The 14,960-nt window shown below is 36.3% G+C and overlaps 1 non-coding gene across 1 annotated transcript; it reads right to left on the minus strand.

Moving 5' to 3' along the window:
* Nucleotides 1–11,449: 11,449 nt before the first annotated feature.
* LOC148581167 (small nucleolar RNA R71) lies at nucleotides 11,450–11,557 on the minus strand. The gene has a single exon (XR_015894436.1). It is a non-coding gene; the product is annotated as a small nucleolar RNA R71 (small nucleolar RNA).
* Between the last annotated feature and the right edge of the window lie 3,403 nt (nucleotides 11,558–14,960).

Below are 14,960 nucleotides of genomic sequence, written 5' to 3' on the forward strand. Positions count from 1 at the left end.
TGGGGTTTGCACTAGTGACAAACAAAATTTTTGTATGAAAGGACTATTGTTTGGTTTAAAAACTATACTTTACAACAAGATTTTATTGGTGAAATTCTAGACCACACAAAAGTTCGCTCATCAAAATGGCGCCATTACTGGGGATTTGCAATGGTGTTATGTTATTGGTTATTGTATATATGTGAATATTGTAATTAGCTTGATTTTTGGATTACTTGTTAGTTTTTGCTTGTTTTAGGACTTTGTTTCATTATTTCTTGTTAGCTTTTGTTTCTTATTTTCACTTTTCACTATGAATTCTCACTTTGGCTATGAGTTTGGCTCAAATTATGTTGTAGGAAATGGGAACTATAATGACAATATGCATCAAGGATGGAACAATCAAAGAGGGGGGAGCAATTGTTTGTAACTTAGCATCATGTAGGTTAGTTTCTAGAGAGAGAAGCTCCCTCTTCTCTCTAGAATTAGGTTAGATTAATTTCCATCTTAGATCTAGATTTAATTACATGTTTTTTATCTTGTTTCTTTTATGATTTCTTACTTCTACTCTTTCAATTCTTCAAGATTCTCTTGTTAATTTCTCTTTTGAGCATCTTTTTGTGATTGATGAACACTTGTTGGACTTGGATTTTTCTTTAATGAGATTTGATGTTTGATGTTATTTTGATGTTGATTTGAGTTGTGATTATTGATTTCTTGCAATTAGTAGTTGGTAGATTTTACTATTTCTTGTCATTTACTATGCTTTCCTTTTATGCCTTCCAAGTGTTTGACAAAATGCTTGGTTGGATCTTAGAGTAGAATTTTGTGCTCTTGGCTTGGGAAGGTAACTTAGGAACTCTTGAGTCACTAATGTTCAAGTGATTGACGATTGGGAGCCATTAATGCTAGATCTCACCAACTGATTAGGTGTAGAACTAGGACTTATGGACTTAGATTGACACAGCTCATTTGACTTTCCTTTATTAGTTAGAGGATGACTTGATGGGATTGATCATTGCCAATTCTCATGTTGTGGTTAGTGATTAGGATAGAGATCCTTGACCACCAATCCTTGCCAAGGCCTTTTTGTTATTTGAATTTCATTTCCATTTACATTTCATGTCTCTTATCCCAAAAATCCCAAAATATCTCATAACCAATAATAAGACACTTTGTTGCAATTCCTCGTGAGACAACCCAGAGTCTAAATACTCCGGTTATTTCTTATTTGGGATTTGTACTAGTGACAAACAAAATTTTTATATGAAAGGACTATTGTTTGGTTTAGAAACTATACTTTACAACGAGATTTCATTGGTGAAATTCTAGACCATACAAAAGTTTGCTCATCACAAGTTTCCTTGGAATTCTTGGTGAGATCTATTGATAATTGACTTTTTGTTTTGCTACAAGTGTAGATCTACCCTTCTTCTACTCTTAATTGATGTTCTTTTGATTCTATTTCTTATATCTAGATTTTTTTATACTTTGTTACTTTGAATTTTGATTAATGAATTGAGGTTTCATTCAATTGTTTGATTGTTGATGATTGTTTGGATTAGATAGCTTTGATTCAATTTTCTTTTCTCAATTGCATCATGTTTTCTATAATTGCCTACTAATTGTTTGTGATAATGACAACCTTAGCTATGGAGTAGATTTCTCTTACTTAGCTTAGGGGTTGAGTTATTGGAGACACTTGAATAGTTGATATCAATTGTAGATTATGAATTGAGAATTGCTAATTGACTTGGAGTGCACTAAAGCTAGACTTCCCTAGGGTGAGACTAAGACTTGTGACTCAAGTTGGTTACTCTCACTTGACTTTTCTTCATTGTTAGGGGTTAACTAAGTGAAGCAACAATCAATTCTTATCACAATTGAAGGAAACTATAATGATGGAACTTCCAATGCTTACCCTTGGCCAAGGCTTTTATTTCAATTAATTGGTGATTGCCTTGCTAGTTTGAATTCTTGCACCAATTCTCAAAACCATAAAAGCTTTCCTAATAAATAATGCACATTCTAAAGCAATTCCTAGGGAGAACGACCTAGGATCAATACTCTCGGTCATGAATTTTAGAATTGTTTGATGCGATATTCGCGTGTTGGTTAGACTATACTCACGATCGGATTCATCACTAGTTTCTAACCGGCATAAGAATATTAACGTTCATCAGGCACTTATAAGTTAATCTTAGCTAACTAACTCAAACTCCTCTATCTTCTTCTGTGTAGTAAAAAATTAGTTTGTGATGATGAAACCACTTATTGTACAATATATAACTGAATGTTCTTTACTTATTTTTTCCCTTGACTTTGTTTATTTTTATTCGTGTATCTCATTTGTTTTTATGCATTCATATATCTTTGTGCTTCGGTTCTTGTGCTTTATAAGTTTTGGTAGGGAAGATTTTGGAAGGTAATATTTTATCTCTTCTATTTATATAATCATTACACTTAGGCGCTTCAATATTTACATGTGTTAAACTTTGTTATATGTCAAAATGCATTGTCAATTTTAATATCTTTGTTAATCTATTCACAATATGTAGATTGGAAATGATCTCTCCCAGTTTTGGACCCACTAATATTGAATCAGCTGCTAGAGATCAGTTACTATTTTACTGAAATCATTGGTTAACCACGTCTAGCACAAGTTATAGTGCTCTAACAAATTCTTCATTATTATTTTGTTCTAACAATTTTCTATCACTTGATATGTCCTGTTAATTGCCTGTAGTCTATGCAAAATGGTGATCCAGCCTGCATTGGTTTTTTGCCTTCTCAATATTTGTTGGAGTGGTATGATACAAAATCTGATTAAATTGTAGATGATAATGTTGTATTCTTAATTCTCTGTGATTAATGTTGTATTCTTAATTCTCAATAGTTAGGAACGCTTGCAACAACCCTATGTGTCATGGCAATGCTTCTTAGGATCTATCATTAGGATTGGTTTATTAATCTTAGTGCTTCTGATTATCCGTTGGTAACACAAAATGTTATAGTGGTGGCCTTAATTAAAACGCTGTGTCAAATTTTATGGATTTTTTTTCTGTTGTTTCATAAGTATTATTTGCATAATTATACTCCTTACTCTTAGCCCTTTCTGTTAATTGTTGTTTTTTATATGTTGATGATTACTTTGAATTATTATTTTTTTCAGATCTAATCCAAGCTTTTAGTGAGATACCAAGGGATATCAATTTTGTACAACATAGCAGTCGCTTGGGTTGAAAATTGTAAGTAGCATTGTTGATATATTAGAGTTTTGTGGTTTGTTTCTAAATTATTCTAACTTTTTTTTCTTTTTCCTTTTTGTTAATACCCTTTTTTAATTAATAAGAGAGGGAAGCCTATGATTATAGACCCAGGTCTATAAAGCCTTAATAAATCAGACAAACATAAGTAAATATAAGTAAGCTTTGACTAAAACACATTTGAAAATGGCTCATACTGAAATAACATTTGAATATTTTCTTTTTCCTGACCCAAAATTAAATGCTTAGTGATGCGTGACAGAAGTTAGACCAATTAAGAGATTATAATATAAGAACAGCGTTGCAAGTACAGCCCTTAACCAGCGAAAATCCGCCTCATCAATTTAAAAAAGTTGTCACAAAAATTTAGAATAAAAATACTGGGAGTATGAGTCCCAAGTCGTCTCCCAACGAGTTTCTAGAATGGGTGCTAAGTTATTAATCAGGAGCTTTCCGAGAATTTTGAGAGTTGAATGACAGAAAATAAATAATTGTAATTTAAAAGAGAAATATATATATTCTAATTAAAAAGGCCTTGATTGGGGGAATAATTAATTGGAAGTTCTATCCTTGTTGGAATTTTCTCGAGTGTAGTATAAAGAGGTTGTTATTTTCACTTAGTTAACCCTTACTAAATAAAGGAAAGTCAAGTGATTGAGCTAACTCTTATTCGCAAATCCTAGTCCTCTCCTTTGGGAAGGTCTAGCATTAGTAAATACAGAATTAGCCAACAACTTCCAATTTAACTAATCACTTGAGCATTCCAACTTAAGTGTCTCCTCTTAATTAACCCCCATGTCAAGTTAGGAATCTACTCCATTGACATGAAAATTACTTGCATAGAATTAAAAAGGGAATAAAAGAAAGACATGATAGACAATAACTACAATTTAATTAAAAATAAAAGTAATCCTTTTCATTAACAATCCATGAAAATAATCCAATTGTAACTCTAAACAAGAATTAAGAATATTGAATAAATAAAAGAGTAAGGAAACAAACTAGAATAGTATCTTCAACGGAGGTGATGACTCTTCAATATCCAAAAGCAAAAGCATAAAACTAATAAACTATGAATGTAAAGAAAAACCTAGAGGAAGAGTGATTTCTCTCTAGATTCAGATCTAAAAACCTAAAACTATGCTAATGAGAATTGTTTTGAGTCTCTGAATGTTCCCTGGCTTTATTCTGTGTTTCTGGGCCGAAAACTGGGTCAAAACTCGGCCCAAAATCGCCCCCAGTATTTTTTGTTATTTCTGCAGATTGCGCATGTCACGCGTACGCGTCAGTCACGCTTGCGCGTCGCTGGTTGTTTTAGCGTGTCAGGCATACGCGTCAGTCACGCGCACGCGTCCTTGTGCAGACTCCAATCCACGTGTACGCGTCAGGCACGCACACGCATCGCTGCAAATTTCTCGATATCGCGCGCTCGCGTGAGCCATGCGTGCGCGTCGATGCTTGCTCGTTATCTCCTTGGTTTCTTGTGTTCCTTCTATTTTTGCAAGCTTTCTCTCCATTCTCTAAGCCATTTCTGCCCTATAAAGCCTGAAACACTTAACACATGGATCACAGCATTGAATGGTATAAAGGAGAATTAAAATATACAAATTAAAGATCTCTAGGAAGCAAGTTTTCAACCATAGAATAACACTAGGAAGGAATTGTAAAATCATGAAAATCGTATGAATAAGTGGGTAGAAGCTTGATAAAACCATTCAATTAAACACAAGATAAACCATAAAATAGTGGTTTATCAACCTCCCCACACTTAAACATTAGCATGTCCTCATGCTTAGCTCAAGGAGATTAAAAGACTAAATAAGGGAAGGTAAGACTCATGTAATGCAATGCAACCTATGAATGCAACTATATGCTAGAATGATTTTGCTTACTTGGTTAAAAGTAAATAAGTTCTTCAAGAAAAATATAAATCAAATATCACTAATTAAAATCATACAGTAAAAACAAGTAAACTTGTAAGAAGACAGCTCATGAAAGCAGGGAACATAGAATCAAGCATTGAACCCTCACTGATAGTATATGTGCACTCTAATCACTCAAGTGTATAGGGTAATCACTCTACTCTTCTCTAGTCATGCTTTCTAAACCTTGTTCTTCACCTAACCAATCAACAAGTATTTAATGTACCAATGCAAACATCATGAGGTCTTTTCAAGGTTGTAATGGGGTCAAGGTAAGAGTGAGGGTATATATATATGGCTAAGTGAGCTATAAATTAAATTCTTGATTAACCTAAGCTCTTACCTATACATACACTATATACTTTTAAATTCATGCCTAGCTACCCAAAATTCTCACTTTTGCATTACGTACTCATGCATCAACTTTTCTTTTAATTTGTATCACATATGCATTGATCTTTTCATTAACTTAACATTGCATTGGGGTAATTTTGTCCCCTTATTTATTTACTTATTTATTGAATATTTTTTTTGGATTTTTTAATAGAGAAATAAACATAACTTATCAATGCACATGAATTTTTAATTTTTCTGGTCTTACATGAGTAGGTACTCAAATTCCCAATATTTTATCAATTGTAAAAACATAACATATTCCCTTATTAACCCATGTTTCCACAGTTTTTCCACACTTAATTGATACACAATCTCTATTTCAAGCTAACCAAAGATTCAATTTGAGGTTTTTAATTTGTTTTTCCGCTTAAGGCTAGTGATGTGGTAAAATATAGAACGAATGGGATAGAAAGGCTCAAAGTGGCTAACAAGGGTGACATAAAAGGGTAGGCTACTTAGGATAAGTGAGTTGATAATCAAATAATGGCCTCATTCATATGCATGCATATAACACATTAAATATTGGATATATAGGATGGAACAAAATCTAGATTGCAATTATAGAGAAGAAAATACACAAGAATAAAATATTATGGTTAAATAATGTAACCATGTAATTAAGCTCAAGTCTCACAGGTTGTGTGTTCTAGCTTTAAAACATGTTCCAATTTATAGTCTTCAAACAAGTTTTTTAACTCAAAAGTTTTGATTTAAATTAGTGAAATTTTCAAAATAGTCTTGAAAAGAAACATATTATTTTTCAACTAAATAGAACATGCATGCAAATACCTATTATTATGCAATCTATCCTATCCTAACAAAAGAAAAATAACTAATTTATTGGTGTTAAGAAAGAGAAATTACCTACAGAAGTCAGGTACTGACCGACCTCCCCACACTTAAAGCTTGGCACCGTCCTCGGTGCCATCAGTCAGGAACAACGGGGGGTGGTAGCAGCGTCTCCACAATCGAGACCGTCATGGCTCCCTGTGCTGGTAAATGAGGTGGAGTCTGGGGTGTCTGGGTCTTCTTCAAGTGGGTGGTTACCAACAAGTAGCTCCTTGAGGTATATAAATCAGTGCTTGTTATGGCGCTCTCTTCGCTTTCCTTGCCGGTCAAGCCGGTCCAACTTCTCAAGTATCTGATGGAGCAGTTGGTTTGATGAAAGTTCTTGTGATGTGGAAGGAGAAGGGATATCTTCCGCCGGTTCTGTGGTCCTGTTGATAGTTGCTGCTGGAGGTCTGATGTACTTCCCATTGGGGATGTACTGATCATCCCGTGGAATTATGGCCTTGGTGTCCCCAGCTCTGTAGGAGACTCCGGCTGCTGAGACTAGATCTGAAACCAAGGTGGGAAAAGGTAGGTTGCCCGCAATTTGTATGTGTCCAATAGCATTCCGGATGTGTCTTGGTAAGTTGAGAGGCTGGTCTGTAAGGATACACCAGAGTAGAACAGCCATATCTGCAGTGAAGGAGGACTCGTGAGTGCTAGGAAAAATTTAATGGGACATAATCTGTGCCCATACTCGAGCCTCCAAGGTTAGTGCTGAAGCCAATATGCCCTTAGGTCGGGATCGATGGTATCCATAGATCCATCTGCTGCCAGGATGTGCTATAACTCTGAGAACAGTGTCCCAGTCAAATTGGTATGTCTGGCGCTTGAAAGAGGCTTTTTGGTATGCGTCCAATCCTTCTGGAGCAGACGAAAGATCTAAAGCTTGCTGAATGGCCTCTTCAGATATGGGGACTTACTTCTGACGGACATAGACAGACTGCAGTGTTGGCATGTGAAATTGGAGTAGAATTCGACTACCCATGAAAGATTGACCTGTCGTGGCTGTCTCCGTAAGAATCCCCATTGTCTTCGTTCAATTCGAGGCTCAACAAAATCAACAATGTGGTTCGGGAGGATGAGTAGGTACTCATTGTTATAGTTTCTCTCAGCCGGGATGGGAAACATCTGCTTAGAGTAGCGGTTTGTGAACCGCGCAGTGTCCTTTTGATGAGCGGATAATTTATACGCTTTTTGGCATTATTTTTAGTATGTTTTTAGCATGTTTTAGTTAGTTTTTATTATATTTTTAGTAGTTTTTATTTAAAATTCACTTTTCTGGACGTTACTATGAGTTTGTGTATTTTTTTTGGGATTTCAGGTATTTTCTGGCTGAAATTGAGGGACCTGAGCAAAAATCTGATTCAGAGGCTAAAAAGGACTGCAGATGCTGTTGGATTCTGACCTCCCTGAACTCGAAGTGGATTTTCTGGAGCTACAAAAGCCCAATTGGCGCGCTCTCAATTGTGTTGGAAAGTAGACATTCAGGGCTTTCCAGAAATATATAATAGTCCATACTTTGCCCAAGATTTGATGGCCCAAACTGGCATTCAAAGTCAGCATCAGAATTCCCAGCGTTAAACGCCGGAACTGGCACCAAAGTGGGAGTTAAACGCCCAAACTGGCACAAAAGCTGGCGTTTAACTCCAGGAAAAGTCTCTACACGAAAATGCTTCAATGCTCAGCCCAAGCACACACCAAGTGGGCCCAGAAGTGGATATTTACGTCATTTACTCATTTTTGTAAATCCTAAGCTACTAGTTCTCTATAAATAGGACCTTTTCCTATTGTATTTGGAGAGGAATCTTTGAGTAGTTCTATGCTACCTTAGATCACGTTTTGGGGCTGGCCTCATGGCCATGCCTAGACCATGTTCTTATGTATTTTCAACGGTGGAGTTTCTACACACCATAGATTAAGGTGTGGAGCTCTGCTGTACCTCGAGTATCAATGCAATTACTATTGTTCTTCTATTCAATTCAGCTTGTTCTTGTTCTAAGATATCACTTGTTCTTCAACTTGATGAATGTGATGATCTGTGACACTCATCATCATTCTCACCTATGAACGTGTGCCTGACAACCACCTCCGTTCTACCTTCGATTGAGTGTTTATCTCTTGAATTCCTTAATCAAAATCTTCGTGGTATAAGCTAGAATTGATGGCGGCATTCTTGAGAATCCGGAAGGTATAAACCTTGTCTGTGGTATTCTGAGTAGGATTCAAGGATTGAATGACTGTGATGAGCTTCAAACTCGTGATTGTGAGGCGTTAGTGACAGACGCAAAAGAATCACTGGATTCTATTCCGACATGATCGAGAACCGACAGATGAATAGCCGTGCTGTGACAGAGTACGTTGAACATTTTCACTGAGAGGACGGGATTGTAGCCACTGACAACGGTGATGCCCAACATACAGCTTGCCATGGAAAGGAGTAAGAAGGATTGGATAAAGACAGTAGGAAAGCAGAGAGACGGAATGGACAAAGCATCTTCATATGCTTATCTGAAATTCTCACCAATGAATTACATAAGTATCTCTATCTTTATTTTATGTTTTATTTATCTTTTAATCATTCATCCTCCATAACCATTTGAATCCGCCTGACTGAGATTTACAAGATGACCATAGCTTGCTTCTTACCAACAATCTCCGTGGGATCGACCCTTACTCGCGTAAGGTTTATTACTTGGACGACCCAGTGCACTTGCTGGTTAGTTGTGCGAAGTTGTGATAAAGAGTTTAGATATCAATTGAGCGTACCATGTTGAGGGCACCATTGATGATCACAATTTCATGCACCAAGTTTTTGGCGCCGTTGCCGAGAATTGTTCGAGTTTGGACAATTGACGGTTCATCTTGTTGCTTAGATTAGGTACTTTTCCTTTTTATTTTTCGAAAAAAAAATTTTCAAAAATACAAAAAGATTTTCTATTTTGTTCTTCAGAGTTTTTAAGAATGAATTCTAGAGTTTCATGATGATTTGTTGAAGTCTGGCTGGCTGAGAAGCCATGTCTAATCTTTTGGACCGAGGTTTCAACTTATCATCACAAGAGCTTGTTGATTTCTATCAATTTTGCTGCTGAAAGCAATGATCTGCTAAAGCTTGGCTGGCCATTGGCCATGTCTAGTGTTTTGGACCGGAGCTTTCATTGAAAGATTGGCTGGCTAGTAAGCCATGTCTAATTCCTGGACCGGAGTCTTAGACTAGCATTGCAATGATTCCTGGAATCCTTATTAAAAGTTTTGATTCTTTTTATTTTCTTCTCTATATAATTCTCAAAAATCACAAAAAATTTTATAAAACCATAAAAACCAAAAATATTTTATGTTTCTTGTTTGAGTCTAGTATTAATTTTTAAGTTTGGTGTCAATTGCATGTTTCTATTTTTCTTGCATTTTTCGAAAATTACATGCATGTGTCTTCATTTATCTTCAAGTTGTTCTTGATGATTTCCTTGCTCTGATCTTTAAATTCTCTTGTTTAGTGTGTTTTGTTGTTTCTCATATGCATTCTCAATTTGTTAGTGTCTCCTATATGAAAATTTTTAAGTTTGGTGTCCTGCATGCATTGTTTATTTGATCTTAGTTGCATTTTTATTGTTTCTCATCATCAAAAAAAATTCAAAAATATTTTTCAAAACTATGTCTTTTCAAGTCAATAATACAGAGAATTGAAGATTCAGAACATTCAGCAGAGGAATCAAACAGAAAAAGCTGGGCGTTCAAAACACCCAGTGAAGAAGGAAACTGGCGTTTAAACGCCAGCCAGGGTACCTGGCTGGGCGTCTAACGCCCAAAAAGGTAGAGATTTGGGCGTTTAACGCCAGGATGACACTAGAGGGAAGATTTTGTTTTTAATTCACATTTTTTTCAAGTTTTCATTTTTTTCAAAATCAAATCTTTTTCAAATCATATCTTTTCAATCATATATTTTCAAAATCAATTTTCAAAAATACTTGATAACAATTAATGATTTGATTCAAGAATTTCAAGTATGTTGCCTTTTCTGTTGAGAAAGGTTTAATGTTTGAATCATATCTTTTCTCGTTGGCCAAGTCATTAATTTTAAAAATCAAATCTTTTTAAAATTGTTTTTCAATCATATCTTTTTAAAACCATAACTTTTCAATCATATCTTCTTAATCACATCTTTTTCAAAATTAAATTTTCAATCATATCTTTTTGCTTTCTAATTTCAAAATCTTTTTCAAAAATCACTTTATTTCTTTCCCAACTCTAATTTTCGAAAATCATTCTTCAATTTTTCAAAATTATTTCAAAATATTTTACCTTAATTTTTGAAAATTCTTCCCCTCTTTTCACATCCTTCTATTTAAAAGACTAAGACTCCTCATCAAGGTGCAATTCGAACTCTATCCCTCTTGATAAGTTTGAATTCCCTCTTCTCCACCTCCTCCTTCTATTCTTCTTTTCTTTTGACACCTCAAGGAATCTCTATACTGTGACATAGAGGATTCCCTACTTTCTTGTTCTCTTCTCTTTCATATGAGCAGGAACAAAGATAAAGGCATACTTGTTCAAGCTGATCCTGAACCTGAAAGGACCTTGAAGAGAAAGCTAAGAGAAGCTAAAGAACAATTCTATTTAGAGGGCCTAACAGAAATCTTCAAACTAGAAGAAGACATGGCAGCCGAAAACAACAACAATGCCAACAATGCAAGGAAGGTGCTGGGTGACTTTACTGCACCTACTCCCGACTTCTATGGGAGAAGCATCTCTATCCCTGCCATTGGAGCAAACAATTTTGAGCTTAAGCCTCAATTAGTTTCTCTGATGTAACAGAATTGCAAGTTTCATGGACTTCCATTGGAAGATCCTCATCAGTTCTTGGCTGAATTCTTGCAAATCTGTGACACTGTCAAGACCAATGAGGTTGACCCTGAGGTCTATAGACTTATGCTATTCCCTTTTGTTGTAAGAGACAGAGCTAGGATATGGTTGGATTCACAACCTAAGGAAAGCCTGAACTCTTGGGAGAAGCTAGTCAATGCCTTCTTGGCAAAGTTCTTTCCACCTCAGAAATTGAGTAAGCTTAGAGTGGAAGTCCAAACCTTCAGACAGAAGGAAGGTGAATCCCTCTATGAAGCTTGGGAGAGATACAAGCAATTGATCAGAAGGTGCCCTTCTGACATGCTTTCAGAATGGAGCATCATAGGTATCTTCTATGATGGTCTATCTGAACTGTCCAAGATGTCATTGGACAGCTCTGCTGGAGGATCTCTTCATCTGAAGAAGACGCCTGCAGAAGCTCAGGATCTCATTGAAATGGTTGCAAATAACCAATTCATGTACACTTCTGAGAGAAATCCTGTGAATAATGGGACAAGTCAGAAGAAAGGAGTTCTTGAGATTGATACTCTGAATGCCATATTGGCTCAGAACAAAATATTGACTCAGCAAGTCAATATGATTTCTCAAAGTCTGTCTGGAATGCAAGCAGCACCAGGCAGTACTAAGGACGCTTCATCTGAAGAAGAAGCCTATGATCCTGAGAACCCATCAATGGAAGAGGTGAATTACCTGGGTAAACCCTATGGAAACACCTACAATTCTTCATGGAGAAACCATCCAAATCTCTCATGGAAGGACCAACAGAGGCCTCAACAAGGCTTCAACAACAACAATGGTGGAAGAAACAGGTTTAGCAATGGCAAGCCTTTTCCATCATCTTCTCAGCAGCAGACAGAGAACTCTAGGCAGAACCACGCTGACTTAGCAACCATGGTCTCTGATCTAATTAAAACCACTCAGAGTTTCATGACTGAAACAAGGACTTCCATTAGAAATTTGGAAGCACAAGTGGGTCAGCTGAGCAAGAAAGTTACTGAACTCCCTCCTAGTACTCTTCCAAGCAATACAGAAGAAAACCCAAAAGGAGAGTGCAAGGCCATAAACACAATCAACATGGCCGAATTTAGAGAGGAGGAAGAGGCAGTGACCACCATTGAGGAAGACCTCAATGGACGTCCACTAGCCTCCAATGAGTTCCCTAATGAGGAACCATGGGAATCTGAGGCTCACACTGAGACCATAGAGATTCCATTGGATTTACTTCTGCCATTCATGAGCTCTGATGAGTATTCCTCCTCTGAAGAGGATGAAGATGTCATTGAAGAGCAAGTTGCTAAGTACCTTGGAGCAATCATGAAGCTAAATAACAAGTTATTTGGTAATGAGACTTGGGAGGATGAACCCCCTTTGCTCACCAAAGAACTGGATGACTTGACTAGGCAGAGATTACCTCAAAAGAGACAGGATCCGGGGAAGTCCTCAATACCTTGTACCATAGACACCATGACCTTTGAGAAGGCTCTGTGTGACCTAGGGTCAAGTGTAAACCTCATGCCTCTCTCTGTAATGGAGAAGCTAGGGATCCTTGAGGTACAAGCTGCAAGAATCTCACTAGAGATGGCAGACAATTCAAGAAAACAAGCTTATGGACTTGTAGAGGATGTCTTGGTAAAGGTTGGATGTAACGACCCAATTTTCAATATGTCTAGATCATACCGGAAACTGAGAGCTACCAATTTGTCTTCCTAATTATTATCTATTATTTATCATATGAGCCTGATTTGTTGTTAAACGCGTAGTTAATTTGCGTGGTGTATATTTTTTTTTTGAAAATGTTTGGATTAATAGACAGAATCATTTAAAATCAATTCACAAGTAATAACAGATAAAACAGTTATAAACAACCACACAAAAATACGTCACCAGTAGTTGACAACGTTCGGTGACACAGCCTTTATTAGCATATAGACTGTTAGTTAGAACACCCCTAGATATAGCTAAATAATATCTATATACATATATATACATACAGCATCCCAGGTCCTGACCTGTTCAAGAGGTCCCTAAGCTGGCACCTAGGCTAGCCTAGACTCTATACTCACCTAGTCCCTCTAAACTACTAAAGCGAGGGAAAGTACGTTCTAGGTCTTCAAAACTCAAGTCAAGTGGAACATCATCAAAAGATAGAACATCATCTGCTACTCCTTTGCACAATCAGACTTTTCCACAGGACGTCTCTCTGGTACCTCATGAAGTAGCCACACAATAGGAATCTCGTACACAGGATTTAGGTTAAAGTGCGCATACGAACGGGGTGCAGACGTTGGCTGGTCTCACAGTATATACATGTAATCAGAGAACGATATTCACCCTATACTCAGAAGACTATCTAGAGCAGAATCCTCTTCTTGCGAACGGTCATCAGCGAACTATGGCAAGGTACTCTTACTTCCATCTGAAGGGGAAAGGGAGAGAGAAGGGGTAAGAACTGGGGAGTTCTTAGTAGGGCCGGGGTTATTAGTTACGTTCATTTATTTGGGGTCGATTGGTAGACGAATAACATAATATAGCGAAGCAGTAAACAGAAGATAAAGATAGAAAGAGAAAGTAGAGAGAACAGAAAGCAGAACACAAACAAAAGAATACAAGAAAATAAAGCACAGAAATAGCATACGAGCGGACAAACATAAAGAAGTAGATCATACACAGAAAGGAATGCAACAGAGAATGATGCGCAGACAAGAATGATGCATGTCTAGCCCTAGCGCAGGCCATGAGCTCATGTGTCGGTTAGCACCTGCATTCCCGACATTTATCCGGTCACGAGTTCACGATTTCTCGGATATGATTTTCCGTTCAAATAAATGCGCATATAATTATTAGCAGCTCTATTGAGACAGCCTCTGCTTTCTACTCGCAGGAAATATACTCTCGGGAATGGAAAATTACTCTTGGGTTGCCTTAGGACAACAAATAAATAAACAAACATCTCTTGGGTTGCATTAAGCAACAAATATATATGTATAATATCTCTTGGGTTGCATTAAGCAACAAGTATATATAATATCTCTTGGGTTGCATTAAGCAACATATATATATAATATCTCTTTATTATATTACTCTTCTCTTTATATCTCTTTACTCTGTTCTGGTTTCTCTTTTCTCTATATCTCTTTACTCTGTTTTAATTACTCTGTTCTCTGTATCTCTTTTCTCTTCTCTGATTACTCTTTTCATCTGTATCTATATTACTCTTTTTCTCTTTATCTCTTTACTTTAATCTGGTTACTCTGTTTTCTGTGTTTCTCTATTCTGCTCTGATTTCTCTGCTTAACGTATGTATTTAAAGTTTATGTAAATTTCGGTATGAATAGTTCGCCTGTCCCAAGTATAGGTTCATTAAGTCTATACTGAAACAGTTTAACTTTTCATATAATACCTAGCCCTAGTCGCAACTCAAGGACTAACTATGTTGCCTTAGTTCGTTCACTAATTTCTGTCTGTTTTTCTGTTATTAAAACCTTACAGACTTTTCTTTAGTTTTTATCTTTTCTTCAACTTCTTATCTTTCTTTTATCTTTGCCTCACTAATATGTTCTTACCACTCCCTAAGTGTTTTATGAAGGTAATTATGAGATTCTGCGCTTAAAGTTGTCTTTCTAAAGCTTTTACAAAAAACTGCCTTTTTTACATTATTTTATTATTTTTATTAAAAAATTATTTTTAATTAAATGTTATTATTTAATAT

The sequence above is a fragment of the Arachis ipaensis genome, chromosome B10, assembly GCF_059453495.1.
Source record: "Arachis ipaensis isolate K30076 ecotype BB chromosome B10, ASM5945349v1, whole genome shotgun sequence".
NCBI lineage: Eukaryota > Viridiplantae > Streptophyta > Magnoliopsida > Fabales > Fabaceae > Arachis > Arachis ipaensis.